Source organism: Simochromis diagramma, unplaced genomic scaffold (genome assembly GCF_900408965.1).
Source record: "Simochromis diagramma unplaced genomic scaffold, fSimDia1.1 OVJJ01000776.1, whole genome shotgun sequence".
NCBI classification, from domain to species: domain Eukaryota; kingdom Metazoa; phylum Chordata; class Actinopteri; order Cichliformes; family Cichlidae; genus Simochromis; species Simochromis diagramma.
In genome coordinates, this window is record NW_024387296.1 from 851,725 (window position 1) to 867,919 (window position 16,195).

The 16,195-nt window shown below is 40.0% G+C and overlaps 1 long non-coding RNA gene across 1 annotated transcript; it reads right to left on the bottom strand.

Annotated features, from left to right (window-relative positions):
• Positions 1–1,974: 1,974 nt before the first annotated feature.
• LOC120716465 lies at positions 1,975–4,459 on the bottom strand. Its single transcript, XR_005691915.1, has 5 exons — positions 4,431–4,459; positions 4,223–4,345; positions 3,742–3,819; positions 2,837–2,923; positions 1,975–2,340 (listed from the first exon to the last, which is right to left on the bottom strand). It is a non-coding gene; the product is annotated as an uncharacterized LOC120716465 (long non-coding RNA).
• Between the last annotated feature and the right edge of the window lie 11,736 nt (positions 4,460–16,195).

Below are 16,195 nucleotides of genomic sequence, written 5' to 3' on the forward strand. Positions count from 1 at the left end.
TACAAAGTATTTCCTGTTTTCTAAGTATGTTTTGAACAAGTTTAGTACAGTTCCTGAAAGACCTGCCCAGTTCTCCAGTCGTTTGAGTAATATGTTGTGGTCAACTGTATCAAATGCTGCACTGAGATCCAGTAAAACTAAGACTGACATTTTTCCACTGTCTGTATTCAGACATATGTCATTGAACACTTTGGTCAGAGCAGTTTCAGTGCTGTGGTTCTGTCTAAAACCTGACTGGAAGGCATCATAGCAGTTCTTCTGTGTTAAGAAGTAATTGAGCTGTTGAGAAACTGCTTACTTAAAAATGGCAGATTTGAGATCGGCCTGTAGTTGTTCATTTGTGTCTTGTCAAGATTGTCCTTTTTCAGTATAGGTTTAACCCTTTAAGACCTACCATAGAACCAAGTAAGCCAGAGCTTATCTTTATATTTTTACATGCTGTAGTGCCAATTTTGGGAGCATTTCAAGTTGCTATACATCAATACAACCATTATAGCCCAAATTGTAATAATATGTATGCATGAAGTCCATAGAAACGTACAATTTGACTTCAAAGCATCCCAGAAACTATACAGAAAAGCATAAAGTCAAATATGACTTTTAAAAACACCAGTGTAGGCTTATAAGGCCCTGAAGGTAAAATACAAAATTTTTCGCGCAAATTATGTCACTTCCGGCTTTAGGCAGGCAATGGCCGACATACGATAGGATTTGCGCTAATGTCTATTCAAACCTAGGAAGTTTTGCGAACATCTGATCGGATCGACAAAGTGTTTTTCTGGAATATTATGTTTTTGTTGCTGCAAGTGTTTTTTATGCAGTTTTTCTAAAGCTTTATGTGGGAGGAAACCGTGACCTAGGACAAACTGATGGCATAAGATGTAAGTTTAACTCCTTTTGTGGTTCCAGTTCTACAGAGATTTAAAAATAGTTACGCAAAATGGAGCGCGCCTGCTCCGACCGGTTTTAAAGGGTTAATAGTAAAGTTTTGTTTTGCGTGGCTGCATTTGGGACCTCTATCTCACTTCATACTGCCTAAGCCAGACTGTGACACATCCTTCCACATGGTTATGGCCAGTAGAGGGAAATATTTGTACATGTGCAGTTCCTGATACAGTGACAGTTTTATGTTTAACTATGCATAAAGATTGACTTGGTGAAACAGACTGTGGAGACAGTGTAATACTTCTGATATATAAACAATGGAAGAATTGTTTTTCTAAAAAAAAAAAAAACTTAATTAAACTAACACTAATGATGATAAAATAACACATATCTTGCTTTTATTTCATGATACCCTACTAGTCATTCCATTTGATTTTTCTTCAGCATGTAGGTAAAATGTAACCTAAACCTACACATTGGCTACATTGGTTTTATGGTCTAAATAGTGCATCTTAAAATGTTTAACTGCTGTTATATAGCAGCTCTGCTGTAACCTGTTTCACCGAAAGGTTGCAGCACATTTAAAAATGGGAATCATGTCTGTTTCAAACTTGTCTGAGGTGCGGACTCTGTGCTGGTTCAGGAAATCCACTCTGGGTCACATGTTCATAAGTTTGTTACTTATCAGTAAACACTCAGCTGTCTGAGTCAGCTGGGTCTACCTGTTGTTTTGTTTTTTTGTTCCAGTACAGCTGAAAAACCTTCATAATTTTCTGAAGTCCTACCTAACATGTAAAAATTACTTTAGTTTATATTAATTGCAATCAATATATAAATACAATAGGGAGATGTAAGGATTCATATCTATTCAGTTTTGTTTCTCTCGTCTGCCTAAAATTAAAATAAAAAATACACCTATTTTCTATGTGACTGAGGAAATGGAGACCTCAAACTTATTGACACACTCTCAGTACTAACCCCTTCTTTACTGGTTACATTCACTGAATCTTGCTGCTGTTCCAGTTTAATGCTTATTCTTAATTTTATCCAGTGAAATGACCCGTGTATTTGTTAGCCACAACTAAACTGGGATAAGTCCAATTTTCCATATGAGGTCTCAGTAAAACCCACAGAACCACACGAAGAAAACAAATTAGAAAAACGTTTTATTAATCTAACGTAGAAAACAGATCACTACTATGAGAGCAACAGAAACCATTATATTATTATTGGTGATTTTAAGTCCACGTTTAAAACTCTGCTCAGAATACATCCAATTTGAAATGGCGAAATAATTGGAAAAAGAAGATACAGGTAACATGTGGATGTCCTCTGGTTTGAGGTACTGCGGGGACCAGTTAGAGACCAGCAGCTGGACATCAGTGGTTGGACTGGTGGACTACTTCTGCTGGAATGGTAGTAAAGAGTAGATGACGTCTGGCTCTGGTTTAAAGTCTGAACACAAACAGAGAAACAGTACAAACAGGAAACATTGTTACAAGCTTTGCAGTTAAATCAAGACCTCCAATCACCACCTTTCTGCATCACACAGTCCCACTTCAGACATTACCGGGAACCAGCTCATTTACGATTGCTACATAAAAGGTTGAAGCAATTAACAAAGGTCAAACCTGAATCCCACAGATCTGTAGCACTTAGCTTATAAACAGCATTAAATGACATTAAATGACAAAAGCCATATAATTCCACCTTTTCTGTCTCTCTTTCTCTTTGCTCTGTTCACTGGCTGATTGAGTGGTGTCACTTCAGACTTGTAAACCGACCAACTCAATTGTTCTAAAAAACTAGAAAACTGTTTCCTTTCGGGGAGATGGGCAGTTTGATATCGTGAACTTGGGTCAAGATTAGCTTACATTAACATAAAGACTGAAATCAGACACAAGTAGCTCACTTGGCTGCATCCAAAGTTAAAAAACAGGAGTAGCTGTACCTCTGGTCCTGTGTGTTGTGATCGTTACTTGTTCATAATTGATGGGTTGTGTTCTCACTGTTGAGTAGATTACAGTTGAATCACTCTCTGCACAATGAAACAAACAGAAATGATTGCATGTACAATGATGACAGTATTGTGTTATTATTACACTATAGCTGCGGCAGTACGGTTTTATTTCGGGTTAGGCAGAAATGAAATGATAGCTTTTATACACAGATGTGGGTTTTCACAGTTGTTTTTCCCCCTTTCTTACCACCTCTGCTGAAAAACATGTTGCCAGAAAGCAGTGAGAATAGAAGTCAAAAGACCACAAAGCTGCCATTTTCTTTTAATGCAGACTGAGATGCTTCACCACAGAGCACAAAGCAAACTTCTTCTAACAACATGAACACTTCTGTTAGCCAAACCAGGACACACTGTGGTGAGAGGTCTGATCAGTCTCAGACTACAGTTAACTGGTGTCAACAAAAGGAAGTCATTTCTGTGGTTTCTCATAAAGAAAGAAGTAAAAATACTTCATTGTATCAATGAATGATTAACTGTGAAGAGTCTGTTTCTTTAGACATCGTGGTGATAGTAAAGTCTACCTGATACGAACTAAATAATAGTCAACTCTGCTGAGAGATTTAATGCTCAATTATGGCTCTGCCAAAAGTCACACAACCTGTAGATCTGCAACAGTTGAACTAAACAGGTCTGAGATATTTTATTCTTCCTAAAACACATTTGTGTATATATGTATATATGCAGCTGGATAGTGTACTGTTAACACAACTCGCCTTTTGAAGTTTCAGACTCCCGACCAGGGTGTTTGTTTCCAGTAAGGTTCCCTATGATAGTTCCCCCCATGCTAACAGAACCTACCTGAGGTATGAACAAGAGACAGATAACAGAAGCCATACCAGCTTGGGCGTCACCCGCATTACCAAGAGCTGTGTCAGGTGTTGAGAAACCAGGACACACTGATGAGAGGTTGGCTACTGTAATAGGAAGGCACAGGACAAGGGATGAGAAGAGGCCTCTGTTCAATGCTACAACATAAGTAACTCGAGTGGAAGGTGTAACATAAAGAGCATGTGGGAAATGTGGACTCTTGGATACCCAACATCTACACTAATGGTAAAACAGCTAGCGTCTCACAGTATTACGGGTACTGTTTTAAATCGGCTGTTTTTCACTATTTGATGTGTTGTTGCTCTACATTATGTTGTCTGTGACATTATTCTCTGAATCTTTGTTTTAATCTTTTAGATTAAATTTAAATTTTTACATAAAAATGTAATGTGAAAAAAATTTCCCATATTTATATATTCTAACTATTGTGTATTTAAGACATGTAGTGATAATAAATGCTTCCGTTAAAGCACATATTTAATATCTCACCTTCGGGTTTCTTGTGAACATATCGTCTCACCAGCAGAACCAGTAACACCAGTAGAACCAGAACACAGACTGATCGAACAGATGACAACACAGAGAGAACAGGAGGAGAGGTGGTGTGTTCCCCTAAAATAAAGCAAACACAGTCATTAAGTTGTCGTCACATTGTGAATGTTGAACCTGCAGAAACACAGACAGGTGAGTGTGTCACCTGTGACAGTGATCCAGCTGGATGGAGACGCTCCATGACCGCTGATGTCACACTTGTAGAGGCCTTCATCAGACCTGGAAACATGCTGGATGGTCATGTGACCTGTTGACTCATTCCCAATGACGATGCCATCTTTATAGAAAGCAGCTGGGAGGTTGGAGGGAGTGGTCTTTGTTTTACAGAGCAGAGTGACGTCATCTCCCTCCATCACAGGGAGGACAGGACTCTGCAGGATCACTGATCCACCTCAACACAGAGACAAACTACAGCATTTCATCCATTTACACACAGCTTCATCAACACTAACTCCACACACTCAGCTTACCAGTGACTGTCAGGTTAACCATGTTACTGATGGGACCCTCTCTGGACTCACACCAGTAAACTCCACTGTCATGAGGCACCATCAAAGTGATGTTACAGGAAGAATCAGCTAGTTTTCCCCACCCATCTGTTCCACACTGAGTCCTCTGTCCTTTACTTGTGTTTCTCCTCAGAGTCCATCCAGCAGAGTTGTCGTCCTCCTCACAGCTCAGAGACACAAAGTCTCCTTCAAAGAACTGAGAGCTGCTGGGACTCACAGTCAGACGAGCTGTGAGGGTTACAATGAAAAACTGATGATCACTGTTAGAGTTTTGTCAAAACCATTTTAAAATGGTATTTTGCAGGAAGATTCATCTCATCAAACTTTTTTTTTTCAGTTTTATATGTGAGCTCCATTGTGAAACATGAACCCAATCAGGTCATGTCAGTGAACTTTTATCAGGTTTAAACTGTGACAGAAGAAGGTTACTGACCTTGGTTTGTTGTGCAGCTCAGCAGTGAGATCAGAACTAAAGAGAAATGACACTCAGGTTGATTTGAGGGGAACATAAAGAACAACTCCACACAAACAGCTGACAAACACACAAACTCATCTCTCTCATGTATCTGCTCATTTTCTGTTTTGATGCCTTCAAATTGTCAATAACTCACCTCTGAGAGTTTGGGCTAAACTAAAATGTTGATGTTATAAGACATTTTCTGTAAAATAATCTTTAAAAAAAAAGAGTTTTAAGATTGCGTTTGTGAAACTTTTTGGTGTCTTGGTGACATCGTAGGGTATTGTACTCATAACTTTTCTCCTCTCCCTTAGCTTCCCTGCTTAGCCTCTTATGTCCTTGTCTAGTCTCATGGGTTTTTTTTGTATTTTCCCTGGAACATTCTCTCACAGTCTGTTCTCTAAAACCTAAAAGAGGAATTATGGATTTGATCAACTGGTCCCTAAATGCAACTGACACCCCTCTCTCAACGAGAAGTTTGGGCTTGGGTGAGCCTGAGTGCTGAAGATATCTACCTTTTCGGAACCATGGTAACAGGGTTCTGGCTGATCGGAGCTGGCTTGGCCCTGACTTATCGAAGAATTAAGGAAGCGGAACCGGCTGTTCAAACCCCCACAAGGCTGCTCGCTGGGATTGGAACGATGGGAGAGGCGTGAGTTTCTCAAAATGGGCTCATTGAGTCAGTACGGATAAGATTTTGGAGAGGCTACGGCTGCTGTGAATACTCAGAATAAGATCTCTGACTGCAGACTGGATACATCTCGGAAGGGCTAGCCTGGAATAACTTCTCTGGGCGCAAATCGGATGACATCTCGGGGAGGCACACTGCCGTGAGTTCTCAGAAATCGGCTCCTTGAGCACAAGAAATGACAACATCACAGAACGCAAGCATGGTGAAGCTAGTGTTAGACTGTAGAACTGCTTTGAAATTCATATAAGCTGTTTGCACTAAAGTAAAAAATACCATCACTTATGCGGATACCCACTTTGCCGCCAGCTGCAAGGCTGGAGCTGAACAACAACACCCTGATAACGACTGTGTTTAGTCTGTTCCTTCCCATTCCATGCAAGGCCACCTGGGTTGGCTGGAAGACTGTTTACTTAGCCTGGCAGGGTGAAGGACACTGTCTCAGCTGAACTACGGACATGCACACACATACACTGATATGCACACACTCATCCCCCCTCCCTTTCCAAATGCCTTCGACGCTTATTCCCTTCCGATGCTGCACCCTTTACCCATCCCTGTTGCTTGTCATGTGTTTCTTTGGTGTATTAAGAGTTTTTTCATGTGCTATGTGCAGAGGTGTTTTTTTTCTGTTCTCAAACTGATCTCCCTGTTGGAGCTCAGTCTGGGGGGAGTTATTTTTTCTCCTTATCTTTCCTCATGTTGTGCATTTTCCATTGTTATACCTCTCTGACCTGTCTTCCCCATGTGATGTTTGTGTAATGTATGTATGGTCGGAGGGTAAGATGGCGCCGCCATTGCGTGCAATAGGTCGGCAGCCTTATGAAATTTCCCCTTGTGGGACTAATAAAGGTATATCAAATCAAATCAAAGTGTTAATTGTGTTGTAAAACTTCCTCCATGCTCTTTCATATTTTAAAAATAATCAGCAATCATGACTTTGACATTGGGCGCTAACAATTAAAATCAAATGTCTGGTGAGCCTTGGCAAATATTTATATATATATACATTAGAGGTGGGAATCACCATACATCCCACGATACGATATTATCACAATACTTAACGCACGATACGATATTATTGCAATTTTTTTTTTAATATTTTGCGATATTCAGATTCTGTACATAAAGGTAAACTTTATCAATATTCATTTTATCTAATATCAAAGTCTCGCACTCAGTCATTCTCTCATTTCAGTCAGTTTTATTGTTGACAAACTGAACGGTTTGTATTACAGTCTAGTCCAACTTAATTGAATGCAACCATCTGGTACAATTATAGCTATTCTGAACTATGCAATTTATGAAAACTATGCAGCCCATTCAGCAACTGAAGAATTTGAAAGTAAATTAAAACAAAATATAGTTTTACATTAGATAAAAAAAGTTTTAAACTTAATTAAAATAAAACATGTCTTAAATTAAAATAAGTAAACTGTCATGTTTATTGCTGCCAAAAAAAGTTAAACACATTTGGACAGTGAAGGAATGTCAGGATTCTTGCTCAGAAAAAGGATCAACGTGCTCTGAAGTCAGAGCACAAAAACCTTTTTTGTAACAAAATATCGGTTTCTGCTGTCCCTGTATCGACACATTATTAGCAAACAAAATATCACGATACTACACAGTATCTATTTTTTTCCCCACCCCTAATATACATACATATATATATACATACACACACACACACATATATATATATATATAAATATCAGTGTGACCTTGAGAGCAATTTTTACTAAAATGAAATCAGCTTGAGCTGTTATTGGTATCTATCATTACATGTTTTTGTAAATGTTTTTGTAAATTTTGGTAAATAATTTGTAAATATTATTTTGAAAAATTTTGTTGAAAAATCGTGAATGCTAATTTGCTAACAAAGACAGACAGACAACAGAAATTAACAGAACTGATTACATATTTCCTTCCCGCAGGAAGAGGTTTAGACGTAAAAAAAAAAAAAAAAAGGAAATTGTGTAAGAAAAATAAAATGATTTGATCTTTTCACTGCCTGCTGTGTTTCCTCGACTCCTGAGCAAAGATAAAGAGTCAGTTCAGACCTGCAGTTGGTCCTCGTGGTGTTTGAACTTGAATTCAGCCTGATTTGTTTTTCATGTCTTCTCCTCCATCATCAGTTATCAGGAGAGCAGACAGTCAAAGTACAAGAATTCAAACAAACACAGAGATTCTACTTACAGAGCAGACACAGCACAGATGTTTCCTTCATCGTCCTTCTCACTCATTTGAGCTTTTTCTCATTTCTCTCACTGACACCAAGTAAAGCCCGCCCTCTTCCTCTGAGTCTGTGGTTTGTTCTTATTGGCACAAGAAATAATGAGTCCCCAACAGTGGTAGGAGAGTCACCTTTGTTTTCATGTAAAGGTACAAATGCTAACATTATTTCACCTTATATCGGTAGACAGCTTTTAAAATCTGCCTGTCAGTTTGCCTGTCTCATAACTAAGATGTGTTAAACATAATGACCAGCAGACATAAAAACCTGTGCAATATATAAAATAAGCAGTGTTTTAAAAAGACAGCAGAATATGTATCCAACCTGCCTTTAGACAGTCATATATGCACACACATAACAAACTCAAGTTTCCTCTGCTCTCAGTGATCTGTAGTTTGGTTGATGAACAAATCCATGTCCATGTAGTGGACGTCCCCCTCAGTGAGAGAGGCAGATATGAGCTGAAACACAGGAATCAAACCAGGGACGCTGCTGTTATGGAGCTGAACTGGAACCATTCAGACACTGAGGCCCTCTGAACACATTTTAATTACAGCTGTGCAGAGACACACTGATGACCACTGTTCCCTCTAAGCTGAGCGAGTGAGCAATCGCACTGCTGACACTCCACGCACAGAAAATCAGCGACATAAAATAAATACATGCGTTTACTTTAATTCCAATTCAGGCTGGATTTTGTTTTTGTGCGCAGCGCAGATTTTCTGTGTGGGGAGTCCGTGTCAGCAGTGCGCGATTGCTCACACGCACACACACGCTTAGAGGGAAAATTGCTGATGACTGACTGGAACAGTATGATTCACATTTTACAATAACACTGTCCTCACACATGTGCAGTTCCTGGTAAAGCCTGATGTGATGAAACAGACTGTGGAAAAGGTGTCATGCTTCTAATATAAACAATGGAAGAATTATTTTTCTTAAAAAAAACTTACTTAAATTAACACTGCCGATGATAAAATAACACGTAGGTTGCTGTTATTTCATGATACCCTCCTATTCATTCCACTTATTTTTTCTTCAGCATGTAGGTAAAATGTAACCTAAACCTACAGTTAATTGGTTACATTGGTTTCATGGTCTTACTAGTGGATCTTAAACTATTTAAATGTTGTTATAAAGCAGTAGCTCTGCTGTAACCTCTTTCACCAAAAAGTTAAGTGGAGGTACAGATATTATTTTTTTCTCTCAAAGAGATAAAAGGCAAGCATCTGTATGTGAAATGTAACATATGTCCTGGAACAAAGTGCTTTTCCATATCAGTTGTAAGCAATTTGAATCCTATGAACAACATGTGACGTTGAGGACCACTAAACGTCACATGTTGTTCATAGATTGGACAAATATATATACTCTTGATGATAGGCTGAGCCCATCGTTGATTGTTTTTACAAGAGCGATTTATTCATTTATTTGCCCATGAGTAAGTTTGCCAATAGAATAATAATAATAATGGATTGCATATAGCAATTTTCAAGACCCTCAAAGCGCACTATTCATTCATTCTCACACACTGGTGGAGGCAGACTGACAGAAGCCAGGCTGTCATATTGTGTCCATCGGCCCCTCTTGCCAATACCAGTAGGTGAAGTGTCTTACTCAAGGACACAAAGACCGAGATTGTCCGAGTCAGGGCTCGAACCCGCAACCTTCCGATTACACGACAAACTGCCAACTCTTGAGCCACGATCGCCCCACAGAAGTAGTCAACAGAAAAAATAGTAATAACGCTGCTCTACAGGCACCCTCTTTTATCTGTGAGCAAATGCACCTCCTCAAAGCCCAAATGCTTGTTTATGGAGCTGGTAAAAGCCTAGCATACTCAGCTGGATGGGGGATACCTACACGTTCATCTTCAGAAGTGGAACACTGCTTTGGGTACATCGTTAGGTTTACTTCTTTCATCTGGTTTAAAGCTAAAGAAATCCCATATTGGCAACTTTTCTTTTGTGATGTCAGCGTTAACGTGCCGTCATCACGACTGTGTTCACACCGAACGCGATAGAGGCGGCCAGAGCGTCAGGTTTACATGTAAAGTCAATGCAAAAGCGGGATGACACGCGATTGCGGGTCCCGCGAAAATTCGGAAGCTGATTTGCGTCGTGAAAAAGTGAAAACGCATGAAACGCGCGTCAGTGTAGCGCTTCTGGCGCGTTTGACTCGCAAAAAAAGCCCAGCGCGTGAGTTTTTGTGTTGCATTTTGTGCATACGTGTGTTTCGCGTCTACTGCTCGAGTTGGAAAAACAACCAATCAGGAGCCTGGTGACGTGGCTGTGACCTAGGTCAAAGGCACAGATCCAGCCAAAGCCTTTCATACTTCAATGGAGGGAAGGCTAATCAACGCTGTAGCAAACAACCCGGAGCTGCTTTCAGTACCGAGACAGGAATAAAAAGGACCGAGCTTGGAGGAAGATATGTGAAGAGATCGGGCAACCTGGTAAGTTCATTCATTTCTCTTTTGAAAGTTTTCACTGACCCAGGGAAGCCGCACAAAAGCTAGCAAGCCACTGCTATTTTCCCACTGATGTACAAATACCGTTCTGCTTTTATGCATGTTGTCATATAGGAATATATTTTGTTTATTAATAAACAGCACACAGTGGTCCCGCTCATCCGTCACTGCTTCGCTTTTTCGCTGATTTTTTTTTTTGCACAGTACAGCATTGCATTCTGCAGCCTGATTGACAAATCTGCTCCGTGCCGTGTCTCCTGCGCTTGCCAAATTTATCACGTTTGGTTTTGATAACCATCACGACCAATAGAAAAAAAACAGCACAAAAACACCCATAACTATGACCCTCGTTCGGAAATAGACACCTGCACCGGGAGGGAAAAAGGCGCACAAAAGTGGCGGGCAGATGAAGACAAACCGCGGCATAATAATACTTTTACGTTTTGCAATCTACAAAGGTTTGCACTTTGGGAATCAACTTGTGAGAACTGTGAGTAATGTTCATGTGTGTGGGGAAAAAGAGTGTATAAAGTGCGTGACCAGGGGCTAGTTATAACCCCTGCTGCAATAAATGAGGGACCACTGTATATACTTTCTCTATGATTATTGTATTAAACCTGTTAACATTTAATATTGTCTTGATAGAACCAACTGATTCTGCAGCAGAGCATCCCCTGTTGCTTCTCCTGGCTTCCCAGTCCCACAGGTACAGCAAGCACTGATAGCTTTTTACTCAGTGGGATTGCCTTGTGATCAGCTTGACTAAAAAATCTACAATCAATCTGATTATATCCTGTTTTTTTTTTCTTTTCAATGTTGAAATTAAAATCCAGTAGCAGCCTTCTCATTTCTTTGTGTTTTGTGCTGTTTTACAGGCCCACAGAGGAGGACGGCTCCGAGGCAGATGAGGGACGGGTCCCAGGACGGTCCATCGGCAGTGGAGCTGGCCATCCTGGTGTCCCTGAAGAGTTCACACCAGTCTCCAATGGAGCATTTCCTCCTCGGCCTTGTTCCTGCTCTGGAGAGCAGCTGGTCCTTTTTATTCCTGTCTCTCTGTAAATTCTTATATTTTATATATTTATGTTTAATGTTTTTCTGTCTGAGAATTTTAATATTATTTCAAATAAATTTTTATAATGACTAATGTCTCAGTTCTACTACACAGCAAATGTTGGCACACGACTTGACACATGTACAGTAGAATTTATTTCATATTATACTAATGACAAAATATACTAATACAGTGGGATGCAAAAGTTTGGGCAACCTTGTTAATAGACATTATTTTCCTGTATAAATCGTTGGTTGTTACAATAACAAATGTCAGTTAAATATCATACAGGAGACACACACAGTGATATTTGAGAAGTGAAAAGAAGTTTACTGGATTTACAGAAAGTGTGCAATAATTGTTTAAACAAAATCAAGCAGGTGCATCAATTTGGGCACCACAAAAAAGAAATGAAATAAATATTTAGTGTATATCAATGTGTGTGTCTCCTATATGATATATGGGGTGCCTTTGTCTGGACGTGCTTCCCATCCGGAGCTCCACAGCAGAGAGGGAAGTTCCAGTGCTCCTGGAATCTCTCTGTGATGGACCGCCAGTCTCCAGGTGAAGGCACAGCCATGAAGTCGTCCACTAGACAGTCCCAGATGGCCGTCGCTACCTGGGGGGTGATCTGGCTCACCGTGGACACACCGACTCTGAAACTGAATGCTTGGTCCTGAAGGAGTCCCCGGTGACAAGGAACCTGGACAAAATTGTTCAAAATTAATATTATGTGTACTGCAGTTACAAAATACATTATTCAAATTCCAAAATACTTTTGTGATGTCAGATTTAAATCACAAAACTTAAATCTTACATAAAACATTTTATAAGGATAATTACATAATATATATTAGATATAATATAAAACAATCAGTTGTGTTTTGTTTTAACTTTAACATATAATTTGATCGGTAACAACTTTTACAACTACAGTGTGCCAATCACTCATAATTCCTAAACATGTCAATCAGGTAGGAATGAAGTAAGACATTAATAGGAATAAAGAGTTGTATGTTGACATGTGGCCCTTTCCTTGCTTAATTCATTGTTAATATTTTTGAAAGATTAACCTGTAATAGGACAGCATATCAAGATAGAATATGCTAGATAGAGTCATATAACTAAAGATGAACCAAACTGTTCAGTTTTATCTAGCTCTCAGTTTTAAGAAAGGCTGGTGACCCCTGTTATAGAGTCTGACAGCTGCAGGGATTATATACAAATATTCATCTATACCAGAATTAAACCAGGTCTGAATAAAAAAAAAGGAGTGAGTATCACAACAAAGATTAACCCACAGTGGTCCTAATACCAGTTTGATATCAGCAAACACCGAGAGCATACACTGATATGACACCACAGCCATGCTATCATCGCAAACACTGATAACAGCATAAATTGAATTAAATCGGGACTTGATGAGACCTTTTGATTATCACTAGAAATATTATAAACAGTCGTCTCCATACCACAGTTTGCTATCAGTAAACACAGACGGCATTCATTGATAGCATAGCACATCCATGTTAGCAGTGTATAAATGGATAGTTTAGCATATATTAGCACGGGTATCAATAAAGGACTACCGTATTAAACACTTTTACTAACCTCAGGCAGATGGCCAGGCGCTCTGCAGGTGGGATTGAGCGCCTGTAGTTGGTGTCTAGACGGGCGATGCTTGGACCAACACGGGACAGCAGGTCCTCAAACTGGGCGAGGGAAAGACGGTGGTATCGCTGTCATCGCCGTCATCCAGGCGTAGCTCCTGGAGCAAGTGGTGAAACTCACCAAACTGCTCACGCATCTGGAGGACCTGATGGACCCAGGTACGGTGAGGGCGTCCTTTACGCCGCTGCTCTGCTCTCCACAGTAGATAGAGAAAGGAGACTCTCTCTTCAAACGCTAGCTCGACAGCTGCCATCTTGCAAAGATACCGTCTGGCACAACTTCCTCCCACATTCCTCTCACATTTCCAGTTCACGCGTGTCAAAATATGCAATTTTGAGGCGCGATGGATTTTTCTTGGACACGCGTTGAGGTGCGAATGTGCATGCATCAAATTAGGGGTGTTTGGTACGCTTTCGCTCGCGTCTATCGCGTTCGGTGTGAACACACCGTAACACGATTAACAATAAACCCACCTGAAGTGTAGACACAGTCAAAATCTCAGTCAGGGAGTTTGTGCGAATAACGATGTTAATCATGATGCCCGCGTTAACTCCGTATTAAAGTGATTAGCACTGCCCTATTTTTTTTTAGGGGGGGGATAGTTCGTCCATGTTTGGATTTCTGTGTTGTAAATGCATAAATCAGTCTGCGCATGCATGAATATATTGCCCATCGTCGATTATTGGACTGAAGATTGTTGGTTGGAAAATTTTTACATATTGCCCAACCCTAACACAGACTGAAATAAACATACTGAAAACCAGGTCTGTCGTCAAGAATGTCCTCTCTTTATCAACAGTCGGAATTCGTTCAAGTCTCTTTTTGGCAAAATACCAGCAACAGGGGGAGTTAGCCCACCATGCAGAAAGACTTTTTCAGTATATAGAAGCATTATAACCAAGGGCGTAGATTTGGTTTTGGCATTGGTAGGGACGGATGATTCAACCAACAAACCCTGCCCTGTTTCTTTTTTTCCCCTTTTTGTCTTTGCTTCTTGATAAAAAAGGAGAAATATACTTGCCTACATATGCTATTCTACATGCTTTTAAACCATTTAAAATTACAATTCATAGTTTTATATGTGAATTATATAATGTTAAATTTAACTAAGTATTTTAGACTTTAGTTTAAAACCAGCTCATAACCATAACCAGCTCATGTCTGCCAAGAGGCAGACATGAGCTGGTTGGAAGCACAGGAAACACAGGAATCAAACCAGGGACGCTGCTGTTATGGAGCTGAATTGGAACCATTCAGACACTGAGGCCCTCTGAACACATTTTAATTACAGCTGTGCAGAGACACACTGATGACTGACTGGAACACTATGATTGACATTTTACATTAACCCTTTAAGACCTACCATAGAACCAAGTCCGCCAGAGCTTATATTATATTTTTACCTGCTGTGGAACCATTTTTGGGAGCATTTCAAGTTGCTATACATCAATACAACCATTATAGCCCAGATTTTAATAATATGTATTCATTATGTGCATAGTAATTACATAAATTGCAAAAAAGTGCAATAAACTACAAAAAAATTGAAAATCGTTTTTGATTTTTTAACATATATTTGTAGTTAGAGAAATTTAAGAGGCTTATCCCTCAAAACTGTAAATACAAAAAAGTTGCACAAAATAGTTTCCCACCACAGGAAATTTATTTTGAGTGTCTTCATAGTTTTATTTTTGAAATACACCAATTTTTATACACTGCAGGAAAAACGAAAATAAATATTATACTGCAAATTTGCAAAAAAGCAGCATATGCATCAAAATAAACTATTTCCAGCAGTGCAATATGAGTCCTAAGCATCCCAGAAACAACACAGAAAGTCATAAAGTCAAACATAACTTTTAAAAAGACCAGTATAGGCCCTGAGGCCCTGATAGTAAAAAAGACTACATTTCCGCGAAAATGACGTCACTTCCGGTTTCGGGCAGGTAATGGCGGAAATGCAAAAGTTCGCGCTGACGTCTATTCCAACGTAGGAAGTGTTACAAACAGCTGATCGGATCGGCAAAGCGTGTTTCTGGAATATTATGTTTTTGTTCCTGCAAGGGCTTTTTATGCAGTTTTTGCAAAGCTTTATGTGGAAGGAAACCGTGACCTAGGACAAGCTGATGGCATAAGATGTAAGTACAACTCCTCCGGTTTCATATGCAAAAAAAATTTTTGCGCTAGCTTACGTGGTTGCAGTGCTACTGGGATTTAAAAATAGTTACGCATAACAGAGCGTGCCCGCTCCGATCGGCTCTAAAGGGTTAAGACCATCCTCATACATGGTTTATATTTGGCCACTAGAGGGAGATGTTTATACATGTGTATTGACAATTTTATGTTTAACTGTACATAAAGATTGACTTAATGAAAAGATTTTGCCAGGATGTTGTTGAAACAGTCTGTGAAAATCTTGAGTTTCAGAAGCTTCTAGATTAGGCTGTAATACTTCTAATATAAACATCCATCAATCCATTTTCTTCCGCTTACCTGGGGCCGGGTCGCCGGGTGGAGATATAATCTCTCAAGCGTGTCCTGGGTCTGGCCCGGGGCCTCCTCCTGTGGGACTGGCCTGGAACACCTCACCCAGAAGGCATCCTTGTCAGATGCCTGAACCACCTATACTGGCTCCTTTCGATGTGGAGGAGCAGCGGCTCTGCTCTGAGCCCCTTCCAAATGGCCAAACTTCTCACCCTATCTCTAAGAGAGAGGCCAGTCACCCTTCGGAGGAAGCCCGACCGCAATCTTGTTCTGTCGGTCACTACCCACAGCTCGTGACCATAGGTGAGGGTAGGGACATAGATTGACCGGAAAACTGAGAGCTTTGC